General features: G+C 41.5%; 1 protein-coding gene across 1 annotated transcript in view; it reads left to right on the top strand.

Moving 5' to 3' along the window:
- Positions 1–16,823, top strand: part of LOC147623101 (uncharacterized) — a 52,291-nt gene extending 35,468 nt beyond the window's left edge. Inside the window, exon 2 of the transcript XR_015269327.1 lies at positions 16,275–16,823. The gene's annotated coding sequence lies outside the window, so the exon portion shown is untranslated. The remainder of the gene's footprint in view (positions 1–16,274) is intronic.
- The last annotated feature ends 10,443 nt before the right edge of the window (positions 16,824–27,266 follow it).

Genomic DNA, 27,266 nt, shown 5'->3' with positions numbered 1-27,266 from the left:
ATTAGTACTGATAAGGTGACAGCTGGATAGTTTAAATTCCTATTTTTGGACATATTAAACTCTTGCATGATTTTTTCCTTTAATGCTAGAGCTAGAATTAGGATGCCCGCTCATAGCCAACCGCTCCATGCTGCCAACGAATTCCCTCCCTATCACAATTCCCCCCCCCCTCTCTCTCTCTGTCTCTCCTTGGCCAAAAGATGTAGTCGATCACAGCGAATTCCCTCCCTATCACAATTCCCCCCCCCCCCCCCTCTCTCTCTGTCTCTCCTTGGCCACCAAAAGATGTAGTCTATCACAGCTCAACCTTTCCTCTCAGCTTGTATGCGTCCATGGCTTAAGGCTCTCTTCATCTAGCTTCCCCTCCAACTTCCTTCCCTTGTTGCTATGGACCTTTTGCTGAGCATACATTCATGCAAGCTCAGGTTCAAACACCTATTGACAATGGCCAAGTTGAAGCAAACAATGGGCATAGCCATGTTGAGGAGAGGTCAACCACTAAAAAGTGTATGGATGAATCCTTGGCTGTAGTGAGTGTAGATCAGCCCTCTGCAAGGACTCTCTGGCGGCTTTCTTTAGATATTATCAGTTCCATAAACATGAGGGTGCAACATTTACATTTTGCAGCCAGGGATTTTATATTCACGTGATCACAAGATTTTTTGTGTTAATAACACTTGTGAACATGTTATTCACATGTTCACATGATTTCATGTTCACAAAAAAGCAGGTCAGCAGTGACCTGGTAACCGCCTAATTTCCCGCCGGGCTTTTTTTGTTTTCCCGGCGGGCTTCGGGGTCGTCACAAAGCCCGGCGGGCTACATATTTCTATATATATGAGCCCCCAGGAGGCCCTTTGGGGAAGTATTTTTCTGAGCTCAGCTTCAGCCTCCTGCCCTCTAGCACTCAGCCTCCTGCCCTCCAGCTTGTGCAACCTCCGACCGTCCTTCTAGCAGGTAATATTCCTAAGTGTGAGTGCTTATGTGTGTGCTCGTGCGAGCAGCTGCTCACAGTCGCAGTGCGCGACAAGATGTGAGTAGCCCGCTGCACGAGCAAGGGGGGTGTGTGTGTAAGGCCATTCCTCTGAATGGTGCTTATCATGGGGCACTTAGTCGGTAACGCGATGGTATGTGTCCTATGATAAGTATGGCACGTCATAACGGTACTCCGTCGGTAACGCGGCAAGCGTGTGTATCGTTGTGGCGATGTCACCTTCCCTTTCCCTTATCTCAAGTGCGGGCATATAATCGGTAACGCGGTAAGATTATGTCCGTACTCAATAATATCCTTTACCCTAGATTCGGGCGGCACCTGTTGGTAACGCAGCAGAATGGTGTCGTTCGCTAGTGCATTTTGTTTTCTTGTATGCATATTGTGGTGTCATGGCCCTGTGAAAATGGAACAGTACAAGTGTGGGCATGGTGGTTGCAGAGTCAGAATATTTTATGATTCACATGGGGGGTGCCCGGACAGAGTTTAAGATGTGTGGACATCCCTAGGTGTGAAGGGGGGGAACTAGAAACATTAAACTTTAATGTTTATTAAAGTTTGCCCCTAGGCCTTAGTGGCCCTAGGGACTTATTAAAGTTTGGGGCCCTAGGGATTATTTTGGGGAGGAGGGCCACTTTTGGAGTGTTTTCTCTCTCCTCTCTCTCTCTCTCTCTCTTCCCTTTTGGGGAGTCGTGGAGCAAAAGGGACACACAAGCGTGGAAAAGCACAGGGAAGAAGGAGGCGGCTGCTGTATCTGTGCTGTAGCTGTTGTTTTTCTGTGAGCTGTGTGTTGAAGAAGGCCGTACAACAGCCGTACAACCCTGTACGACTGCAGGTACTGCTATGGACAGAGAAGCGCAGGGCTGAGGGACTGAGACAGGCGCCTGCAACAACTGTTGAATTCAGGCTGTACAGTGCTGTACGACTGCAAGTACAGCTCTGTACTTTCTGTAGGTACACTATACGGCCAGTTCTAGGGCAAGTACAGGTGCTGGACAGTATTGTAGCAGACGGCGCAGGCAACCAGTAGCAAAATCCAGCAGGCGGCTACTTCTGGTTCTCTGCAGAAACAGCCCGTATCGTCAAGTACAGGCAGGTACAGTCAAGTACAATCAAGTATAGTGCTATTTTTCAAATCTGTACTTTCAAAGACAGCATAAGAGTGAACACCAAGAGGAGGGTACTGGCAAGTACGAGCACATGTGTGAAGCAGGGTTGTGGAAACAAGTGCCTGCAAGTACAGTTTGGTACCGTTGCTTCCTCTAGTGCTGTTTCACGAGCTGAATTTGGTAAGCTCTGTTTATGTTCATCTATCTCTCTTTCTACTGCTTGATGTCTGTTGTAGATATGAGTTATCTGGCCCCTTGTGAGAGGAGGGGTATGGCAGATTGACAAGGGTTGAGACAGAGTTTGGACAGCACATGTATGTATGAGCTGAGATGATGTATCATGCACTTGAGTTATGCCAGATGTATGCTCATGGCTGCCCTGCTTAGTGGTCTTGGCTGATCAGAGGGAGGCACAGTGTGTTATTGTGGAACACAGATCTGTGTGCATAGATCCTCTGTGCTGAGAAGGATTTCTAGGCCGTCAGATTGAACATATAGGTGTAAACTCTTGGCTGATTTTTGTTGTACTCAGCCATTCATATTATTATAATTGAAAAAAGAAATACCGCAAGGGGCGCCAAGCTTTGGGGCCAACAGGTGTCGCTGTGTTTTCAGATTTGGACACTCTAGCTCCAATCTGTTTTGTTTTATCATCTAGACTACAAGTGGATGGGGACTACTAGTCTACCGCACTCTGGTTTTCTATCAGAGGCCGGTTTCAAGGTTGCCGGGACCAATCATCAACTTTCTGAAGGGGGTGAGCTCGTGGTTGCTTTGAAGAAAGCCATCGCTGAAAATTCAGCAAACATGTCTGATACAGAGGATGAGTACTTCTATCATGAAGAAGAAGAGCAAGAGACTTCTCTTGAGAGAGATGTATCTGAGGATATTTTTGCAGGAGAACAGGCTGCAGATGTTGAGCCTTATGAGGATGTAACACAGCCAGAAGATGTGCATGGTATAGAGGATGAAGACGCTCGGTTCAAAGATCGCTTGGCTAGTGTTATGGATACTTTTATGCAGCTCACTCAGAGTGAGAGATTTGCTGAATTTATGAGATCTCGCATAGAGCCCCGCACAGAGCCCAAGAAAAAGAAGAAGAAGGTTCGTTCAAAGAATCTTCCTCAGGGTCATAGTGGTACCACTCCACAGGATCCATCTCCTGCACAGTTTTCGAACATGCAGCATGCTTTTGGTGCTAACCCACAGAGTTCCTTCTATGGACAGCCACCTATTCCTCAGCAGAACATGCATCCAGGTTATTTTGGTGGTGGCTCGGTGTTCCAATCCATGACTGGGGGTTACCCTTAGGGAGGCATGGGTATGTATGGGCCTTTTGGAGCCAATTTTTAGCCTGGCATGCAGGGGAATATGTATGGTGGTATGCAGTCCGGTATGCAAGGAAATGTGTTTGCAGGCATGCAACCTGGGATGCAAGGCAATATGTTTGGTGGTATGCAGCCAGGTATGCATAACGGAATGTTTGGAAACATGGCTGGAATGTATGGTATGCCTGGCATGGGAATGGGAAATGTTGACCCAATGATGGGTATGAATGTTGGGGGCAGCAATCTTACGAAACCACTTCCATATGATAATCTAACGCCTATGGGAAAGGCGAAGGATTACAAGGAAGGGGGAGCTGCAGTGAAGTTTGACACTTTCAGTGGGGCCAAGGATAAATTGAAGGCACTTACCTTTTTACAGCAGTTTGATGCTGCTTTTTCTGGTGGGAATTACACAGAGTCTTCTAAGGTGAGGAAAGCTGCCACTTTTCTCAAGGGCAATGCTTTGCAGTGGTGGTCTACTCTTCTTTTGCAGGGCATAGCACCCACTACATGGGTCCAGTTCAAACAGGTTTTCTCTTCCGTATGGCTCACATCTACATTTGAGGTGGATGTTATGACCGCATGGCACAAATTGGATGCTTCAAAGTGTGATAGTTTGGAGGATTATAACAAGAAGTTTTGGGAAGCTCTACTCCCAGTGACTTCTTATCGTGCCGTGACATTATGTGAGCAGGTAGAGAAGTATTGTTGTGGGCTGCCCAAGGAGGTACGAGATTATTGTATAAAGACAAGAGTAACGAACATGTCACAGATGATTGAAAATGCTATGACAGCTAATGCGTTACTCACAGGTGGTTCATCTGGATTTAAAGGCAGTAAGAAATTGAGCAAGAAAGCTGAAAAATTTGGGCATGCTTCTCGTGATGCTAAAGGGTCTTCAGAGACAAAGTATAAGAAGTTGCCAATGCCCAAGAGGACTTCTGAGGAAAGACAGGCTTTGAGAGATGCTCAAAAGTGTTTTTACTGTACTGAAGAGGGGCATATGTCATTCAATTGTCCCAAAAGAAAGTCCCAAAAGGACCCTGACAATAAAGGAGAGCCCAAGCCAAAGAAACCAAAGCCTTCTGCACGCTTAGTTCCTGATCTTGTGGGGGAGCAGCTAGGTGGTGAAGCTACAGAGTTGTGCAGGGCATGTGGCAAAGTGAGAGATCAGAATGCTTTGATCTTCTTTGACACAGGTGCTAGAGCCAACTTCATTTCACCAGATTTGGCTGGCCGATTGGGGATTCGCGTAGAGGAGATGGGGCCGTTACATGAGGCAAATATGGCTTGTCTAGGGTATGCAGAACCCGTTACTCCTATTATTGGAAAGCTTCGGCTTCATTTGCAGGGTTATGTGGACAGCGAAGAGTTCTTCATCATGCCTTTGGATGGCTGTGATGTTTTGTTGGGGATGCCATGGTGCCACAGGGTACATGCGGTGGTGGATACTTACAATAGGAAAATTACTCTGACTCATAGAAGGAAAAAGCATGTATTGGATGTAAAACTCAAAGGGGAATCTGTTCCTATTGTATCCGCTTCGGCGATTTCATCAGTAATGAAAAAGCATCTTTCCGCGTACTTGATTTATGTAAAGGATGCACAGGATGATGAGTCTAAGTCTAATTTGTCTATGTTAGATAAGGATAGGACTGATTTCTTAAGTGGGTTTCAAGACTGTTTTTCCGAGTCATTGCCAGGAGAATTACCTCCTGAGAGGCCAGAAGATCATGCCATAGATCTGATTCCTGGTAGTATTCCACCGAATAGACCGCCGTACCGTGTTAGTGCAGCCCAACAGGAAGAGATTATGAGTCAGGTGCAGGAGCTTTTGAATAAAGGGTTGATACCGCCTAGTTCATCACCCTTTTGCTCACCTGTGCTCTTAGTGCAGAAGAAGGATGGTTCTTGGCGCATGTGTATTGATTACAGGGCGCTGAACAAGAATACCATCAAGAATCGATTCCCCATACCGAGGATCGATGACATCTTGGACCGCTTACAGGGCTCCACAGTTTTCAGTCGAATTGACTTGAAAAGCGGGTATCATCAGATACGCATTAGACTCGAGGATGTGCATAAGACAGCATTCCGAACCACGTTTGGGTTGTATGAGTTCTTGGTTATGCCCTTTGGTTTGACAAATGCGCCTGCCACATTTAACAGAATGATGGACAGGATTTTCAGGCCTCATAGAGAGTTTGTGGGCACATTCTTTGATGATATGATTGTGCATTCACGAACTGAGGAAGAGCATAGAAGGCATTTGGCCATTGTGTTTGCAGAACTCAGAAACCATAGATTGGTGGTTAATGGCAAGAAGAGTGAGTTCTTTTTGCAGGAGATACATTTCTTGGGGCATATTGTGTCTGGTCATGGAGTCCGTATGGATCCAGCCAAGGTAGAAGCAAAATACTTAATTGGCCAGCTTTGAGGACCGTGCATGATGTACGCAGCTTTCTAGGATTGTGTTCCTATTACAGGCGTTACATACGGCACTTTGCTGAAATTGCTTCGCCTCTTCATGCTTTGACGAAGAAAGCAACTCCGTTTAGATGGGCTGATCGGGAAATTACAGCATTCAAAAAGCTCAAAGAAAAGCTTACTTCGGACCCAGTATTGGTGTTACCGGACCTCCGAAAGGCTTTTGTTGTACAGTGTGATGCATGTGGAAGTAGCATTGGTGCAGTTCTCATGCAAGAGGAACATGTGATAGCCTATGAGAGTAGAGTATTGCAAGATGCTGAGAAGCATTTACAGGTGTATGAGAAAGAGATGTTGGCTGTAATTCACGCTCTTTCTACATGGAAACACTATTTGCTTGGGGCTGATTTTACTGTACAGACAGATCATCAGACCTTGCGTTATTTCCTCACGCAGACTAAGCTTTCAGAGAAGCATATGCGTTGGGCAAACTTTTTGTCAATGTTTCACTTCCAGATTGTGCATGTGGAAGGCAAAAAGAATGTAGTGGCAGATGCTTTGTCACGCAAGCCATAGGTCTCTGCAGTTTCACTTACTTATCATCATGAGCTTGATGAAATGAAAGAGCAATATGCCCATGATGAGGACTTTGAAAGGTTGTATGATCAGATGTCTGAGGGTCAGCGGCATGAGCACTACACTCTCAGAGATGGGTTTTTATTGATGCATGCAGACTGTGTGTTACCAGGCCATTGCGACTCAAGGTTATGATTGAAAGTCATGCTCCACCGTATGCAGGTCATAGAGGTATTGACGCCACGGTCAAAGCAGTGGAGACTTTCTTTTATTGGCCACAACCTTGAGAAGAGATGTTGATGCCTTTGTGAGGCAATGCATCGTATGTCAGAAGGTAAAGTTTGACCGTCAGAAGACACCAGGGTTATTACAGCCTTTACCTATTCCGGATAGACCTTGGGAGAGCATTGCCATGGATTTTGTATTTGATCTTCCACGAACACAAACAGGAAATGATGGCATGTGGACTATCATATGCAGGTTCAGTAAGCAGGCTCATTTCATTCCCGTGCGGAAGACAATTAAAGTGGATCATATGGTGAAGTTGTTCATGGCGAACATCTTCAAGTATCATGGCTTGCCTACGTCTATCATTAGTGACCGTGATCCACGGATGACGAGTTTGTTTTGGAGAGGGTTGTTTGACAACATGGGTACAACTCTCAAGTTTTCATCGTCATTTCATCCACAGACAGATGGTCAGTCAGAAGAGGCTAACTCTACAGTGTTGGATCTTCTCAAGTGTTATGTGTCAGAGCACAAGCAACAATGGGAAAAGTATCTTCCTTTGGTGGAGTTTGCATATAACAACACTGTACATAGCTCGACAGGCAAGGCGCCTTTTGAGATTGTAGAAGGAGGGAAGAAGGTACCATCCATTTTGCATACAAAGGATAAGATCTTTGAGGCTGATCAGTATATGGAGAGCTTGGATGAAGCTTATCGGAGAGTTAAGTTGGCCCTCCAGAAAACTCAGCAGAAGCAAAAGAAAGCCGCAGACCATCACAGACGTGATTTACAGTTTGCATTGGGTGATTGGGTTCTTTTGCGCTTTGAAAAGGCTAGACTCAAGAAGATGAAGGGTAAAGAGCGCTTATTCCCTAAGTTGAGCATGCGTTATTATGGGCCTTTTCAGGTTTTGGAAAAGATTGGTGAGGTAACCTATCGATTGAAGTTACCAGATCACTGGAGGATTCACAATGCTTTTCACGTGAGTCTTCTTAGACCTTTCCGTGGGGATGTGCCTGAGGATGTATCAGATGAGGCTCAGCCGGAAGTTGAGGAACTTGATGAGGTTCTGATTCCAGAGCAGATACTAGCACATAAAGAAAGGAAGGTACGAGGTAAAGTTTCCCGTCGCTATCTTGTGAAGTTCAAGAACTACTCACCGATGGATGCGAAGTGGATGGAGGAAGGTGACTTAACAGATTCACCTCAGGTTTTGCAGCTTTATCTCGATGCCTTCGAGTTAGAGCCGACTCTTATTGTGGCTCATTCAGGTTCAGCAGAGCATGGGTCTGGAGCATTACCTGATGCTCAAGAGGGGGGTAGCACCTCCACTCCCTTGATACAGACATGCTCAGATGACATCTAGAGGTCGCTTGGTGTAGTTATTATCTCACCCAAAGGTTCTGAGGCTGACAGTACATCTGTTTATGGGACTTCTATGATATATGTGTACTAGTCACATGAGATTTTTGTGGATATGTATGGTTCACAGTGGTATACAACTTGGACTATTACTATGCCATTGGTTTGCAGTGAATGTTGATACATGTGTATGGCTTAGAGAGATTGGGACGCTGATCTTGCCATATTGTATATTTCACTTTGGATATTTTGATGCATCACCAGAATGCAATCGAGGACGCTTGCCATCTTTCAAGAGGGGGGTATGTCATGGCCCTGTGAAAATGGAACAGTACAAGTGTGGGCATGGTGGTTGCAGAGTCAGAATATTTTATGATTCACATGGGGGGTGCCCGGACAGAGTTTAAGAAGTGTGGACATCCCTAGGTGTGAAGGGGGGGAACTAGAAACATTAAACTTTAATGTTTATTAAAGTTTGCCCCTAGGCCTTAGTGGCCCTAGGGACTTATTAAAGTTTGGGACCCTAGGGATTATTTTGGGGAGGAGGGCCACTTTTGGAGTGTTTTCTCTCTCCTCTCCTCTCTCTCTCTTCCCTTTTGGGGAGTCGTGGAGCAAAAGGGACACACAAGCGTGGAAAAGCACAGGGAAGAAGGAGGCGGCTGCTGTATCTGTGTTGTAGCTGCTATTTTTCTGTGAGCTGTGTGTTGAAGAAGGCCGTACAACAGCCGTACAACCCTGTACGACTGCAGGTACTACTGTGGACAGAGAAGCGCAGGGCTGAGGGACTGAGACAGGCGCCTGCAACTGTTGAATCCAGGCTGTACAGTGCTGTACGACTGCAAGTACAGCTCTGTACTTTCTGCAGGTACACTGTACGGCCAGTTCTAGGGCAAGTACAGGTGCTGGACAGTACTGTAGCAGACGGCGCAGGCAACCAGTAGCAAAATCCAGCAGGCGGCTACTTCTGGTTCTCTGCAGAAACAGCCCGTACCGTCAAGGACAGGCCGGTATAGTCAAGTACAATCAAGTACAGTGCTGTTTTTCAGATCTGTACTTTCAAAGACAGCATAAGAGTGAACACCAGGAGGAGGGTACTGGCAAGTACGAGCACATGTGTGAAGCAGGGTTGTGGAAACAAGTGCCTGCAAGTACAGTTTGGTACCGTTGCTTCCTCGAGTGCTGTTTCACGAGCTGAATTTGGTAAGCTCTGTTTATGTTCATCTATCTCTCTTTCTACTGCTTGATGTCTGTTGCAGATATGAGTTATCTGGCCCCTTGTGAGAGGAGGGGTATGGTAGATTGACAAGGGTTGAGACAGAGTTTGGACAGCACATGTATGTATGAGCTGAGATGATGTATCATGCACTTGAGTTATGCCAGATGTATGCTCATGGCTGCCCTGCTTAGTGGTCTTGGCTGATCAGAGGGAGGCACAGTGTGTTATTGTGGAACACAGATCTGTGTGCATAGATCCTCTGTGCTGAGAAGGATTTGTGGGCCGTCAGATTGAACATACAGGTGTAAACTCTTGGCTGATTTTTGTTGTACTCAGCCATTCATATTATTATAATTGAAAAAAGAAATACCGCAAGGGGCGCCAAGCTTTGGGGCCAACAGGTGTCGCTGTGTTTTCAGATTTGGGCACTCTAGCTCCAATCTGTTTTGTTTTATCATCTAGACTACAAGTGGACGGGTGACTACTAGTCTACCGCACTCTGGTTTTCTATCAGAGGCCGGTTTCAAGGTGGCATGTGGTCGGTAATGCGGCCAAAAATGTCATAATTATTTTTGTTTTGCCGGTAACGCGGCCTGTCTTTCAACTTATGATTCATGCAATACTTGGTCAGTAACGCGGCCATAGTATTTCACGAGTCACATTACTAGAGTATAGTCACTTTCTCTCTGTATATCTCTCTCTCTCTCACTTTCACTCTCTCTGTACGTGACTTACGCGATACTTAGTCGGTAACGCGGCTATAGTATTTCATGAGTCACGAACTAAAAGATAGTCTCTCTCTCTCTCTCTCTCTCTCTCTCTCTCTCTCTCTCTCTCACTCTTTGTCCCTCTCTCACACTCTTTCTCTCTGTAACCTTTGCAACTTATAAAACAATCCAAAATACTCTCTCTCTCTCTCTCTCTCTCTCTAAAATCCGAAGTTGTATATTTACGTTGTTTGTGACTTATGCGATACTTAGTCGGTAACGCGGCTATTGTATTTCATGAGTCACGAACGAAAGGATAGTCTCTCTCTCTCTCTCTCTCTCTCTCTCTGTGTGTATCCTTTACAACTTATAGATGAATCCAAAATACTCTCTCTAAAAATATAAGTTGTATATTTGCGTTGTACGTGACTTATGCGATACTTAGTCGGTAACGCAACTATAGTCCCTCTCTCTCTCGCTCTCTCTGTGTGCGTATTATCCTCTCTCCCACTCTCTCTCTCTCTCTCTCTCTCTCTCTCTCTCTCTCTATTACCCTCTCTCCCACTCGCTCTCTTTCTCTTCCAGCCGCTCTCCATGGGTCATAATTGTTAAGAAATCTAAAGTGGGATTAAACATGGTGCATACAATGATTAAGCATAGTGATTAAGGTGGATTGTACCACACTAAAAACTCCATAACTAGAGAGAGGAGAGAGAGAGATGCACACTTAACAATACTCTTCTATTGCATATTGCATCACAATGTTACAATGAGAGAGGCTTACCTCTATGTCTCACTCTCTCAAAAAAACCGTATCTTTTAAGTTCTAAAGTTACGTTGTTTGCAACTTCATACGATACTTGGTCGAAAACGTGGTCTTCTCTTTAAAAACGCCGTCTCTCTCTCTCTCTCTTCTCTTTCTCAATAGTTGTCTCATCTTTATTAATGTGATATTTTACTTTAAGTAGTTAGCAATGTGATGTTTTTACTCGATCTTTCATCTCTTAAATGCTTTTTCGGTGTTTCGTCTCAATAGATGTAGTATATTCGTTGTTTTGTAGAAATCATGTCTAACGACGAAAAAAAGATCATTCTGCGCGCCATGCGCTCCGAGGCAATCATCGCAATATCATAGAAAACAGAGGAAGGAATCAGAAACATCAGCGAGTCTGATATTCTGATGCGTGACTTTAGCCTGCAAATATGGGAAAATGACCAGCGTCGTCTGCGCACGCAAGGCATGAATTTTTTATTAGAGAGATCAAAACTAGCAGATTTTGATTATATGCAAAGAATTCGCACAATTCTCGGCAATATGCGCATAGCTTATGAAGATTTGAAAGAGTCAGTGCCCTCCTCAGCCGATGTGCGTAAGTTGCAAATATGGACAAGCTTTGGGAAGAGCAAAGGGCAAAGAGCAAGCGCATGAAGCAGCTGGATGCGGAGTCACTTCCAAAGAGGGTGCGTCTAACCCAAGCTGCCGCTGCTGTGCAGAGTCGTCGGGAGCGCCAGACACTTCAGGAACAGGTGCAATCATGCGCACAATATATAATGCCATGTGCACACATGTTATTGGTATTCCACATGAAGCATTGGTGGAAGGTGCAAGCATAGGTTCAGGAGCATTTGGAACAGTGAAGGAGTACAAGATAAGGGGCATCTCTTTTCTCCCAGAGCACATCACATATTGCGGAAAGTTATACAAGGGAGATGGCTCAAGAAAGTTTGACAGCTTTCAAACAGAGCAAGGAATGCAGGTCTTGCACCCCACCATTGTCAGATGTATTGCATTCACCAAGGAGTAGCCATGGATCACAATCTTTCCTTTCTTTAATGGCGGCTCCTTAGGAGATTTACTTTTGAAGATCCCCATGCGATACAGTAATTTCACCAAAGCTATCTAGCGCCTTGACCAGGGGAAGAAGATCCCTCCACCTGCTGACCAAAGAATGAGCCAGATGGAGTTGGCTAGAGTCAAGGCAGTAGCCACCAACATGCCTCATATCATGCATGCCTTGGTAGATGGCATGGTAGCTGCGCATATGGCGGGGATTCTTCATACAGACCTACACCCCTTCAATGTTGTGCTCGACTTCATGAAAGATGTGAAGGCTCGAGTGGGTATTATTGATTGGGGTTTAATGCTCAGATCGCCCAATAAGCGAATTTCGCTTAATTATGTATATCAAGCGGATAAAAATCCTGAACACGTCGCGGCAGCACAAGCATATGCTGACAGAGAGCGCAATAAGCGACCCTGGCAAGCTCCCGAGTTATATGACCCATTTTTGGCAGATGCTTATACTAAAGTGAGCGACGTCTATGCTTTAGGATATATGTTTTCGGTCTTATATGAATTTTGGAAAAAAGTTCAAGAGCTGTGGATGGGAGGCATCATTGATGACAGAACAATAATGGATATGATCGAGCTAAAAGTCTGAACGTGGATGTCCTGCGAAGAACCACGTGAGCAAAAATCGCTTTTACAGATTGCAGAGTATTTCAGAACATTGAAGACGGAACCTGTGAGGGCACAACGCCCCTTAGTTGAACTTTCTGTGTCTTTCAATCCAGCGTAGAGTTGTAAACGATTACAATTTTGATTAAAAAACTCGGCATCACTTGATTTTGAAATTAGATATCATGTGATTTTAATTGTGGGTATATATTTTAAGGCTCTAATTATGGTCATGGTCTCTTGGTTTGAAGTGGTGGAATAATCTAAGTGGATCTGATCTCTAGATTTTAAGTGGTGGTATAATTTAAGTGGTTGTGATGTCTAGGTTTCAAGTGGTGGTATAGATTACGGCAAGAAAATTACATCCATACTTGGGAAAATTCGTTGTAGTTTAATAAGCAACCACTTGAAATATACCATCTTAAGGTAACCACATTGTTTATATATATACTAGTTGATACATTGAAGCATAAACATGACATAACCACGACAACATGAGTGTTAAGACATAACCATAATGCAAAGCATAGATTGACAATGTACATAACAATTTTTACCCAAAACCACATACAAAACAACTTCTATCTATCACAAACCATATACAAAACCATAAACCATGTATAAAACCATATGCATCCATCTATCACCATAAACAATGTATAAAACACCATATACTTATCATAAATCACATACAAAACAAAATATATTTGTCATGCGTAGTCTAAACTATATCAACGCATATATAGGTGAGTAATGACAAAAATCAAGATCACAATGCTCCATTAGCTGTTGCATACCTATAATAATAGTACAATAATTAAAGGATTGCAACTTATACAATCCATGACATAAGCCCACGTACTTAGATTACTCACCTTAAGGTAGAGACTTCCAAATCACGCTCACTCCCTCCCTTGTCTTGAGTTGCTCTAGGAGAGCTTCAAGGCCATGGTTATGGCCATACCTCTCCTCCCATCGATTAACACACTGCTGATTTTTGCAATAAATAGTTGAAATTTTAAGCATGCATCCAAAAATGGCTCAAAGAAAAGCATAAAAATCCAAAAACAAAAATATTATACTTACAAACTCAACTTGCAACATCTCATAACCATATGTGTAGCATCTATACATTTATGGCTTATGCAGATCCCTTTGGCACTTGCATCCCCATTTAGAGTGCTTATGGTAAGCCCAAGATCTTGCCATATGGCCTTAAATCGCAAGCCGCAAGTATGTGGATTGTTTGGCGAGTGTTTATGCTCTCCAAACAGCCCATATGCATAGCATTTATGCATGGTGGCCTTATGGAAAGCCCTTGGCCTTGTGCATCCCCATTTAGAGCGCTTATGGTAAGCCTAAGAGCTTGCCATATGGCCTTTATGTGCAAGTTGCAAGCATGTGGGCCGTTTGGGGAGCGTTTACGTTCTTTAGATGGCCCATATGCATAGCATTTATGCATGGTGACCTTATGGAAATCCCTTGGGTTTGCGCATCCCCATTTAAAGTGCTTATGGTAAGCCCAAGGGTTTGCCATATGGCCTTTATGCACAAGCTATAAGCATGTCGTGGGACGCTCTCCAAATGTTCCATATGCATAGCATTTATGCATGATGGCACTAATGGCAAGACCTTGGGCTTATGTTTCCCTTATATAGCATTTATGTACATAGATGAAGAGAGATAAGAAGAAGACCACCAAGAGAGCTCGGCTCTTTAACTTGGCTATTCGACCGTGAGATCAGATGGGTCTCTACTTATCTGCCTATTTGCCTCTCTTTATCTAACTCTCTATATATCTGGGGAGGTGGATATCGCTCTATGTCTCTTAATATATCATTCTTCTCTCTCTCTCTCTCTCTCTCTCTCTCTCTCTCATTTTCCATGTATATGTATGTGTGTATGTGAGCCATATGAATTGTAGTTAGAGTGCATGCAGTGGGTGTGTATGTGTGTCATCTTAGTTTATGTTTATGTGTGCATTTGTGAGTGTATACAAGTGCATTTGAGTATGCATGTGCATTTGTGATGTGCATTTATAAGTATGTGTATGCATGTGTCCATAAGTGTGTGTATGAAAGTGCATTTATGAGTATGTGTATGCACGTGTGCATTTGTGTGTGTTTACACAAATGTAAGTGTGAGGGTTTATGTGTGTGTGTGTGTGTGCGCGCGCCCACACAAGTGTATTTGTGAGTGTATATGCAAATGTATATGTGAGGATTTGTGTGTGTGTACATGCGCACATGTGCACACTTGTGTATGTGTGTGTGCATGTATGTGTATGCATGTGAGTGTATTTATGAGTGTATATGCAAATGTATGTTTGAGGCTTTATTTGTATGTGAACTCAATATTAGATAAAGTGGGAAGAATCCTACAATTTGGGAATCAATTTGAAAAAGTAAATTTGCCATTTCTCAAGGATATAAACTCCATTTTTTGTAAAGATTATAGTTATAGTTCTTACTCTTCAAGTGCTTTCCAACAATATGTAGTACTCACTAGATCTGTGAGTTGGTATTTCAACCAAAATCTTAAGGCAAATTACATGCCTTGGTTTTGCATGTCATTAGCACCGAAGCTAATGTACTTGATGGCACTCTAGTAGCTCAAGTTCTTAGACTATGCTACTAGATATTTGTAGACTATGCTACCTTGCTGCATTACCAACTTGTTAAATCCTCTCCTTGGAAAGCTCTATGGCCATAGGAGATCTAGACTAGAGCCAATCTAGTCATAAATCACAAGGATTAGTTCCAAAGTTGAGAGATACTTTCTCTCCTAGATTAATATCTATGCACAAGCATATGCTCTAGAATCTTGTTGAGTTTCTAACTACCATCAATCTACAGATGGTTAAACTCACTCTAACTCAGAGTAAATGTAATTTTTGAAAATTTTCCTTCAAATATAACAATCAAACTTCCTATCTCTTATGCTATACTATATCTGCGGGCAGACCATATAGTATGTGGAGATGTTTGATAAAGATTCTTGCACCACTACGGGTGTTTGGAGTTACATCCAATCGCTTACAACTCTTAGTTGCTATTACCAGACACATCCCTTCAAGTGTTGTCTGAACTCACACAACTATTCGAGTTTATATGATATTTGAGGATATCCCTCCTTTCCCTCAAGAAAGGTTTTTGTCCTCAAAAACTCTACTCTCAAGCGGACTGTGTCATAGGTCCAAGAACATCCAGATTGTGATGTTATATTCTTGAGTCCTTCCAAGAATTTTCTAAACATCTTGCAACGAAGATGTGCTATAGTGGCTGCGCACATACGGTGGTACAATGCACACAACGTGGCAACATATCAGTGGTTTTACACTTTCAACAAAGTTCTTCATTGTTGCCTACTATTACCCTTCATAAGCGGTTACATACTTATGAATCATTTGGGTAGGTTGTACCATCTATGAAGAAAAATCCCAAACTACTAATAACCACAGGTCATTATCAATCCACAGATAATGAGCTAGCTTGCTACGAAGCCAACTTATGTTCTAAGCAAGTTGAAGTGTTACAGGCCTAAGCATTGCTCCTCCTTTTTGGGTTAACTAGTTTTTGTGAAAAACATGATTGGGTCCCTTTGTTGCAAAATTTAAAAGAGAATATAAAGGCTTCATGGGCTCTTTCTTAAGTTTAGTGTTGCTACTAGTACTCTTAACTATGTTAGATGTAGGTTTTGGCTTGTCTTGAAAATTAGGTGGTGTTTTTGAAGCACTGTGAAATATCTATCCACCTAGGCAGGCCTTGCGAATTTTAGACTTTGCTTGGACCACCTTTTGTGTTTTCATAATGAAGTTATGTTACTTGATCATGGCTAACACACTTTCCCTTTGTATATTGTATGCTTGATAGGTCTTGGTGTGGTCATAATAGCGAGTTGCAACAATAAGAGAAAGCACATGAGAAAAATAAGAAGAAAATAAAAAGATAACTACTAGATATGGCCTATCAATTTCAACACATCACTTGGGAGAAGACCAAAAGAGGACTACCAAAATGTATACCTTAATTGGTAGAGTGAGTGTCTTAAACCTTCTAGTGGGGAGCACCTTGATCTCAACCAACATCACAATGTATACAAGGTGCGTAAGTGAATTTCTTTGATACATTTCTTAAAATTTTTAGCAGGCAACAAAATACCAATAGAGGATAAAGAGAAATGGTGCCTTCAACTTTGTAAGTGGAGAGGACCCCGCATCAGAACATAAAGAGGGTGTTTAAGTGTGCATGTTTAGTACATTTCCTAAATTTCATACTATACAATAAAATACCAAAATAGGAATGTGAAAAATGTAAGAAGTTAAAAGGAGAAAAATGCACAATGCAAAATCTTGAGCAAAGTGGTATTATTCAACTGCAATGTGGTGTGATTGTGAAGGGGATAAAAGATAATTGCAATGTGGCATGAATGTAAAAGCATCTAAAGTTTAGTGGAAGGCTATGACTTGTACATTTTTTCTATTTTCAATTACAAAATCCCATTCACATGAAGCATGTGTTCAAAATATACATTGGATATGTTGGGAGATCTTGACGGTGCACCTTCTAGGGGTGTATCCCTTCTCCAATGGATAATATAACCCCCACATTCCCACTTCCTCACTTTTGTAACTCATTCTCTCCCTCTCAAGATTGGATGGGTTGACCTTGAATCTTCCTTCTGATAAACGTACATAGAAGGGTCACAACACATGCAAAATGTTACTTCAAAAAAGATGTGAATGTTTAAGAGCTCAAATTGTTTAACAAGAGTGTTAGTGTTAGTATCAATCTTGGAAGAGGAAGTGACTTTAAATTTGACTAGTGGGTAATAGGAGTGCTAGGTTCATGGGCGAAGGGAGCATTATTGAAGAAAAAAAAATGTCCACTAACCTTGTGGAGGTGCTAGACCAATGTGATATGGACACACCCTCCAACACCTTTACCTAGGAAAACTATTAGCCATGCACCCATCTCAAGAAAGCTAGATTGCACAAGTGTGTGAAAGAGTGATGCACGTAGGTGATAAACAATCTTTAGAGAACGTTAAACGTAATTACGAGTCCACACATTAAGATCCTTAGCTTGCAAGGTTTACAAAACAATAGAACAATGCACCATGTGGCGTCACATAGAGATAGAGAAAAATCAATTATAATTGGTCCCAACTATGAGGGCTTGTTCCTTGCCATTTGCATGTCCAATATCTCTCTAATAATATAAAGAATGAAAAATTTGCTCATTTTTTACCAATGCAATTTTGCAACAATAAAAGTAATAAATACAGTGTTGCCAGGGAATACTGAGTTTGTCTTGTAAAAAAAGGGCCAACCATGGTGACTTAACCAACATGGTGAAAGCAAGGAATTGTTTTGCCCTATTTACAACTAAAATTAAGAAGGGGCTGCTCCTGCGACATGCTAACTTGCTGAGTTTGAATAGCTGACTTCAGACTCTGATTATGACCCATATTGGCCGTTTGCATAATAAAATAGGAATACTCGGGAGTGAGTTTTTTCTTCTAAAAATAGGTCAGCCATGGTGACTTGACCAACGTGGTGAAAGCAAGGAATTGTTTTGCCCTACGTACAACTAAAATCAAGAAGGGGCAACAATTTTCACGATAAAATAGAAATTCTCACGAGTTTGTACATTTAGATTCAATACTTTGCAAGGTTTTCAATGATAAACAAGGTGTTAACCTTTTTTACAGGCACGACTGTATAAGACATCATGCCATGCTTTCACCCAACAACAAAACACACATTGGTATAACTAGTCCACCCACCTGTTGTATATGACGCGAGTAAGTGACCGAAAGCCCATGTGTCAAGAACACGAATGCCACAATGAACTTTTGGTCATTAGTGATAGGGTCCTACCAAATGAAAGTGATTGGTGTATTGGCCAAGCGTTCGAGTGGGACTGTAGGGGTCCAACCTAGTGGCGACTAATGTAGCCTCTTCATGTTGCTCTCAAATCCTTGTGAAAAGACGTCTGTGATGTGTAAAGTGCATTCGAGTGGGACCATAATAGGGGCAAGGATTTCAACACCTAGTGTAGAGACAAAACTTATTCCTTGTCAAAAGACGTCTGTGATCATTGATGTGTAAAGTGCTCCTGTTCTCACTACGTTTTTGGGCGTATGTACTAATCCTAATATCTCAATCCCTACCCTTTCTCTGTTTGAAAGCCCCCCCTCTTTCTCTTTCTGACTTGTTTGTGTATCTCTCTCTCTCTCTCTCTCTCTCTCTCTCTCTCTCTCTCTCTCTCTCAAATCTCGAGTTCAAATCTTGTCGGATAGATCAATTTGGTCTGTTGGGATAGTTTCCCATGATGTTAAAAGTTCTCTTCTCTTCTGCTTCTTCTTCTTCTTCTTCTTCTTCTTCTTCTTCTTCTCTCTCTCTCTCTCTCTCTCTCTCTCTCACAATTCTTGATACTTATCCAAGAAAACAAAAACTAATTAAGACTAACAATCAAGTTTGCACAAGACAATAAAATTTCTTGATTTTTTTTTCTAGCCACTCATTAGGAAAAGATATTTATTTTTATTATCTTGTTAAATTCTTCAGTGGATTAAACTATGTTAATGATGATGAACTCTTGGCGCCCAAAGACCAAAGAATGGTGGGACACGGGAAGATTCTAGAAGGATAACTAGTGGGGAGGTTTTGGAACTTGACAACTATGCACTATACATAGGGGATCTTAGTGCCATTTAGGAACTTATTGTCTAATTTTGCCTAGGAACCTTTTGCCTAGAATGCAACTATTGCATTACAAGATCGTAGTTGTACTTTGTAGCTTGTACATGTATCTTGAATGCATAGCAAGCAACTAGCAGTACTGATTTATTGATTGTACCTACTTCTTGTAATGATGGTATAATGAATATAAGTGCTTTCCCTTATTGTTCTCCATTGTCTTTATCATTACTATTCTACTGTATCTACTTATTGTCTTCACTAGTCGCATTGAAGGCATTAGCACACTAGTAACGAAGGTATCATATTGACATTGACACTTGCACTTTCCAACACTGGTATTTAGATTGTCTCTGCACTATCTTGGTTCATCTACACTACTGATGGCTAAACAAACCTACATAGATTCTTGTAATTATGAACATACAATTGAGCAAATTTAGATTGCAAAAAGTAATCAGACGCACAATAGCATCATCCATTGGAGCAAGGTGTGCACAATTTGTTCTAGAATTTATATCTTTGATTGCATAAGGGAAGTTTAGGGCACTCAAATCCTATTTAAAGGACCCCTTAAAAGCCTCTCAATATATGAGTTGAGAGAGTTGTAGTGGTAACCCTAAGCAAGCGACTGAGCAAGTATTTGTTCTTGCATATATGCCTCTCCTTCTCTTTGTGTGTGTGTGTGAGAGAGAGAGATCAGTTGGTTCATTGCTAATTGAGTATCATTAAGCTTATCACTAATAAGAACACACTTAGAGAATTCACTTAAGCATCTTCTTAACTCTAATGGAATATATTACCAGCTTAAGCTCAAGTCATTCTACACATACTTATGCTTTTTGCACTTCGACATTTGCTACTTTGCCATGCTCCACCAGTCATGCAGTGCCTTAGCAATCTTTGACTAGGTTTTTCCTAGCAACATTGGGTACCAGCCACCAACATCCAGAATCAAGAAAGATATGGAATATTTTGCATCATGAATCCTAACACTGACATCCTGAAGCCTTGGACCTGCCATTCTTATTCTAATAGAAGCCTTCTTAACATTTAATAATCTCAACTTTATTCTCATTTGTTCAATGATGTACCTTTGTCAATGATTACTCCATGACCTAGCTTCTAGTGCAAGTCTTGGGCTTACTTCTAATGATATTATTGGCACTGCATCATCCAACCAGTAGTGGTAACTTGTTGTTAAAAACAATTGTACATGAAGTACGAGGTTAAACCATGTTGTTATGGCAACTCCCTGCATTGGGGTAATGCTTTAATTAGCTTTCACCTCTATTTTTGTCATAGCCACCTATTTATTTATCAAAAATCATTATCTAAATTTGACTCCTTAGATGTTGCTGAAGATATTCCTTCAATCTTTAGTTTCAGTAACTTTGGCATCCATTTATTGGCTTGTGTATTTGGTGATTCTAGCTTTGTTGTTGCCTTCTCATGAGTTGTTTGTGTGCTAGTATTTTACTTTTCTTCAGCTTATTCTGCCTCAAGTTTGCACTTTTTGACCCCCCACATAGGTGTGTTTTTAGGTGCTCCCTTCTATCAATGCTTTCTTTACTTGGCAAGGATGTGTTTATGAACTCGACTCGACTGATAGTAAGGTTGTTGCTATTGTTGTTGCGGCCATGGAAGCTAGCCATGCCTTTGTTAGAAGCTATTGGGTCCCATGCATGCAACCAAAAAAGGGTTTTGAAAAGTAATTTACTATGCCCCACCCCATGAATGCAACCCTTGCTTAAATTAAAAGCAATTTGGCTCTAGCTAAAAGCAATTTTCATTGAGAGAGAGAGATAGAGAACATTTTTGGGAGATTCAAACAAGGGAAGAAGCCAAACAAGTATGCACAGGTGATTGACTACATGTGTTAACTTTTATAAGTTTAGTAATGTGAATGTAATCAAATCTCTGTCTCTGTCTCTGTCTCTATCTCTCTCTCTCTCTCTCTCTCTCTCTCTCTCTCTCTCTCTCTCTCTTCCTTCTCTCTCCAATTAATTAGGCTAATGAATTAGACTAATTAGTTAAACTCTCCCTTTCCTATCTCTAATTAATTAGACTAGTTAGAATTGTAATCTCTCTAATTAGATAAAATAAATGGGGTGTGTGTGTGTGTGTGTGTGTGTGTTCAAATTTCTCTCTCTCCCTCACCGTCTTCTCCTCTATCTTATGTGTGTGTGTGTGTGTGTGTGTGTGTGTGTGTGTGTGTGTGCGCGCGTGTGCATGCACACACACACACACATTTGTGTGCAACTGCCTCTATCTAATTAGAGAGAGAGTTAATTAATTTATTAGACATGTTAATTAGTTAGAGAGAGGGAGTTAATTAATTATTTAGACATGTTAATTAGAAAGATGTGTGTGTGTGTGTGAGCACGCGCGCAACTCCTCCCAAAGTCTCTCTCTCTCTCTCTCTCTCTCTCTCTCTCTATATATATATATATATATATATATATATATATATATATATATATATATATATATATATATATATATATATATATAGAGAGAGAGAGAGAGAGAGAGAGAGAGAGAGAGAGAGAGAGAGCATCTCCCTCTATATATATATATATATATATATATATATATATATATATATATATATAGAGAGAGAGAGAGAGAGAGAGAGAGAGAGAGAGAGCATCTCCCTCTCCCTCTCCCCCTCTTTTTATTTAGTTAGATAAGTTGGTGTGTGTGTGTGTGTGCAACTCTCTCTCTCTCTCTCTCTCTCTCTCTCTCTCTCTCTAGTTAAATAGATTAGTTTTTGTTTGCAGCTCCCTCCCTCTCTCTCTCCCTCTCTCTCTCTCTAATTAGATTAGTTTCTGTGTTGAACTCCCTCCATCTCTTTACAAAAGTAATCGGGCAAGTCATACTCTGTCTTTGTCTATCTGTGTTTGTGTGTGTGTGTCTCTCTCTCTCTCTCTCTCTCTCTCTCTCTCTCTCTCTCTCTCTCTCTCTTAATTGGACCTTGATTGATTTAGATCCAATCCCATTTGAGAGAGAGAGAGAGAGAGAGGGAACATTTCTGGGAGATTTACAAAGGGAAGAAGCCTAATCAAGTATGCATAGGTGATTAACGTGTTAATTTTTATTAGTTTAGTAATGTGAATGTAATCAAATCTCTCTCTCTCTCTCTCTCTCTCTCTCTCTCTCTCTCTCTCACTCTGCTTTCTCTCTTCTCTCTTTCTCTCTCTCCAATTAATTAGACTAATGAATTAGACTCTCTCTATCCTGTTTCTAATTAGTTAGACTACTTAGATTTATAATCTCTCTAATTAGTTAGACTACTTAGACTTATAATCTCTCTAATTAGATAAAATAAATGGTGTGTGTGTGTGTGTGTGTGTGTGTGTGTGTGTGTGTGTGTATGTGTGTGTGTGTGCGTGTGTGCAACTCCCTCTATCATATTAGAGACAAAGTTATTTAATTTATTACACATGCTAATTAATTAGAGAGAGAGAGAGAGTTAATTACTTATTTAGACATGTTAATTAAAAAGATGTGTGTGTGTGTGTGTGCAACTCCCTCTCCCAAAGTCTCTATTTAATTAGAGAGAGAGAGAGAGAGAGAGAGAGAGAGAGAATGCATCTCCCTCTCCCTCTCCCCCTCTCTCTCTATCAAATTAGAGAAGTTGGTGTGTGTGTGTGTGTGTCTCTCTCTCTCTCTCTTGATTAGATTAGTTTCTATGTGAAACTCCCTCCGTCTCTCTCTAAAAGTAATTAGGCTAATCATACTCTCTCTCTCTCTCTCTCTCTCTCTCTCTCTCTCTCTCTCTTAATTGGACCTTGATTGATTTAGGTCCAATCCCATTTCAAGCACTATGAGTCAATTCTTTTGTCCATCGGTTCTCGGGTCCGATCGAGTGGGTACTAGTGCATGTGTGGAGACTCTAAGGAGCGTTGAGGAAGTGTGTGTTTACCCTAAGCGAGAGCGTACAACCAAATATGTTGATTTGGAATGCAAGAAGGCAAACGGTCATCACCACTCCTTTGTCCGACGTGAATCTAAGGAGGTAAAATTGTTAAAGGCTTTTGTTTATTTGGAAGCGCACATGCAATGCATATTTTCGACTACTCAAAGGTTATTTTTGTACATTAAATCTGTTTATTCGCTTTGATGGATAGTTTACTTATTTAGTGCCATTATAATTTGTGTTTGTTTTTTGTTCATTCATTGCTTGTTCACTCATTAGCATACACATAGGCTGTGTTTATTCAAAAGATAGGTATGAACCTATACCATTTACAAACAATGGTGTTTATTCAAAAGACGTGGCCAAACATGTAGCATGAGACTACTATGGTCTATGCCAAAACAAGGTGTTTGTTCAAAATGTGTGACCATTATCATTTAGGGTTTAATAATGCATGCATTTACTTATCTCAATTGCATGCTTGCAGTTTGTTGAGCATGTATAGGAGGGTGCAAATATCCATCACTCTTATTGCAAGACAAATGCATGTCATCATGCCATGTGGCCTTTTTTCTCAAAACTACGCATGGAGGGACATCTTCTCAAATGCCATGAAATTTGTGTGGTGACCCAATGTGCGTAAGGCAAGGAAGAAGATGAGGCACTCCACAATGCCTGGCTATGTGATTGAATTACTGAAGCATGAGGCTACTGCTACATTATCAGAGTACACTTCAGCCATGCACTTGCCTTCAGATTTGAGAGTTTTATGGTTGGATATATGCTTTGATCAAATGAGTGCAAGAATGGTAGTCCAAAATTGGAAGGTATGGTGTGTAACCTACTTCTCAAGAAATGGTTGTTTGTGATGTTTGTAACGCATTTATACATGGGTGGTTCTATGAAATTGTATAGGATGCTATGACCAACCCATTAACCATTGCACATCAACTCCTAAGAAGGCACACCATGCAGAGAGAGAGAGTAGAAGATGCCTAAGGCGATACATGACAATGATGATTTTCACTCTCACAAAGTGAGTCTAGATGGGCACCTTCTGATTGACACAATGTCTAACGTACAAGCATACACATAAAAAATTTCTACACAGGGCACACAATTGAAATCTCATTACACATGCTCCTTGAATTTTAACTTCTTCAAGCTCTAAAGCTTTAAACTAAAACTCATTGATTCATAAGCTATTGAAGCTAATGGTCCTCAAAAGAGAAGAGTGGGTCGACGAAAACACACAATCGCAAATGGCTCTCCTCGTTCAGGGAGGCTAATGGCTAAGTGGAATGTATGTCTAGTATGATGGTTTCCCATGTTTGAGATATGGATGTTGAGATTTGGCCATGTCAAATCTTATGTATGATTTAGAAAACATTCATGAGCTCTAAAGATAACCATTTTCATGCCATTGCTCTAGTTGTACATCTCTCTCTCTCTCTCTCTCTCTCTCTCTCTCTCTCTAACACAAACACAAACACCCACCCACACACACACACACACACACACACACATTTTATTATTATAGTAAAATCGTGTTTTTATTGAATTACTTGTGAGAAACCTCAAAACGAGGAAAACCCACATGAAACGAGGAAGGTACGTGAGAGGCGACAATCCCAAAAAAGATGAAGCAATGACTCTTCCTAGAGTGAACAATGAGAACAAGTTGAAGAAGCAATCTGGTGGCAATGCAAGAAAGAACCAATGGGAAGCACACCCAATAAGAAACACTATAAGAACAAGCACTCCTTAAGTGGCAAAGAACTTTTCCAAATAGCTGAAAGGATGGATTGTAACCACCGATTGGATCGTTGCATTTGCCAGGCATGATTGCAATGCCCAACAATCCAAGGAGCAGGATAGAGAAGAGCATAAATTTGCTGAGCAGAGATGGAGGCCAAGGAAGAAGAGCCAAGCAGCCAATCCTGCAAGTGTGAATCATCTAACACTGAAGGACGGACAGAAAGGGGCAATGATGTCTTGAATGTCATGCCAAATATGACAGTAGTGCATGCCCAAACCAAAACGTTGAGTAGCCTTAGCAAAAGAGAGCACGGAGCCACCATCATGCAATACATCCTAAATCAAAAGAATCCCTTTTTGACAAAGGAAACAAGCTTGACGAGACGAACGCTGAGTCAACGTGGAATGAAAAACCATACTCCAATGGAGGCTCTCGAAATGAAGAGAATTCCCTGACGAATTGATATGGCCATGCCAAGATAAGTGTGCAGAGACAATCTTCCAATTGTCAATCAGAGCATTGACAAAAGGGCAGCCTGGAATAGAAACCATAATTTTGCCAAAAACCACCTCCCAAAGAAAAGGATGCCAATGACCAAAAGAGGTGACCACAAATTTGTAACCATGAGAGTCCACGACTGCTTTTGCTCTGATAGAACTAGTAGCAATGTAGCTTTGCAAGCCAAGACATGACAACGCAAATCAAGAATGTTCAACCCACCAAAGCGCTTTGGAGTGCATAACTTCCCCATAGAAAGCAAACGCAAACCTTTCTTTTGGCAAGTAGTTTTCCAAAAATGAGCCAATATATCTGACATAAGAGAAGCCAATCCATGCTAAGGGCAATGTATAAGAGGCAAGAAAAATTGGACATATGCCATACGAATGCTCTGAACAATGCGCAAGCGAACATGAAGAGGCCAAGTCGACAACTTGCAATAATCCAACTTCTTGTGAATTTATTGAAGAATCCAATCTAATTTAGTAGTGTTGGAAGCATTCCAGCTCAGGGAAGAGCCCAAATGGTGGACTAGTTCATTGGGATGAACAATAGTGCTAGACCATAAGAGAGCATGCCCCTCATGGGAGTGTAGAGGGAGAAGTTTAGATTTGTGAAAGTTAACCACCCCTGCTGCCACTCCATACAAATCCAGGGCTTGCATAATTTGTTGAACATCATCACGTTGATTCCAAGGCATAAACAAAGAACCATCTACAACAAAGCACTAAGGGGACACCCTTGGCGTACTGAACGACCAAGCGACCAAGAATCTGTCAACTCTCCATCAAGCAAGCCATATGAGACACTATGTGCATAGAGAAAGAAGGCCACATTTGACATTTTAGCGCCAAAGCCCAACTTGCACATATTGTGAGCAATGAAGTTCCAATGGATGGTATCAAAAGCCTTTTCCATATCAACTTGCATTATAAGGACATCCTATTGAGTGTACTTAGCATATTCAATGCCGATCAGTACATTAGCAAGATTATCAGTAATTTGTCGACGAGGTATGAAGCCATACTGCATTGCGTGGAGGCTTGAATAAAGATGATCTTTAAGATGGTTGACAAGCATTTTGGCCATTAGTTTATACACAACAGGCATGAAAGTAATAGGACGCCAATGCATAACTGTTCACACAAAGAACTTGTTTAGGCACCAATTTAAGAGGCCTTCTTTCCAAGACAAGGGAAGCTCTTGCTTCGTCCATGCAAAGCTCATCATGAAGAGAAAAGGCTCCTTGAGGGAATCCCAAAATGACAAAAAGAATTCAATTGTCAAACCATCCCGACCTAGAGATTTCCAACACCCCAAATCGCACAAACTTTGATAAAGTTCATCACTTGTAAAGGCTTCTTCCAAAAGTAAAGCATCAGAAGGTTGAATAATAGGAGATACATGCATAAGAAGCAATTCGCACGCTTGAAGTACAACTGAAGAAGAGAAGGCAGAGGGGCAGCCGCGAAAACACACACACACACACACACACACACACAGAGCTTGCAAATATTTCCTAGCTTATGCACATGTACAACATGCCCATTCTATGTTTTCATTAAACATTGCATTTGCCCAATAAAACCCATCTCATCTTTAAAATCGAAGTAGAAAGTTGAAATCAATGCCTTTGCATCTTGGTTTATCATTTGCTCACAGCAGACTTTGATGACCCTGGCATCTTCATGATATTTCCCAAAGAAACATGGAAGCTCTTTTGGGCCATTCTTTAACCTTTTTAATGAGGTGTCAAAGTCAACAATGTTGCACATGCTACAAGCATAGGAAAATAGGTTGATTGAACACCACCTTAAAAAAACAACAAGACTCAAAAAATGACCCTTGTCATCAATGTCATACTAAACACATTCTAAATTATCAATATTAAAATTTAAACTATCGTCCTAAACACAATCTCCTAACCTCAAGGCCTAAATCTTTGTTTTGGCATCATCAACCATGAAGGCATCAGGCTCCCA

Source organism: Cibotium barometz, chromosome 27 (assembly GCF_041138505.1).
Source record: "Cibotium barometz isolate CiBa-2024 chromosome 27, ASM4113850v1, whole genome shotgun sequence".
NCBI lineage: Eukaryota > Viridiplantae > Streptophyta > Polypodiopsida > Cyatheales > Cibotiaceae > Cibotium > Cibotium barometz.
Note: the sequence above shows the minus strand (reverse complement) of the source record. Positions and strands in the feature narration are given on the sequence as shown.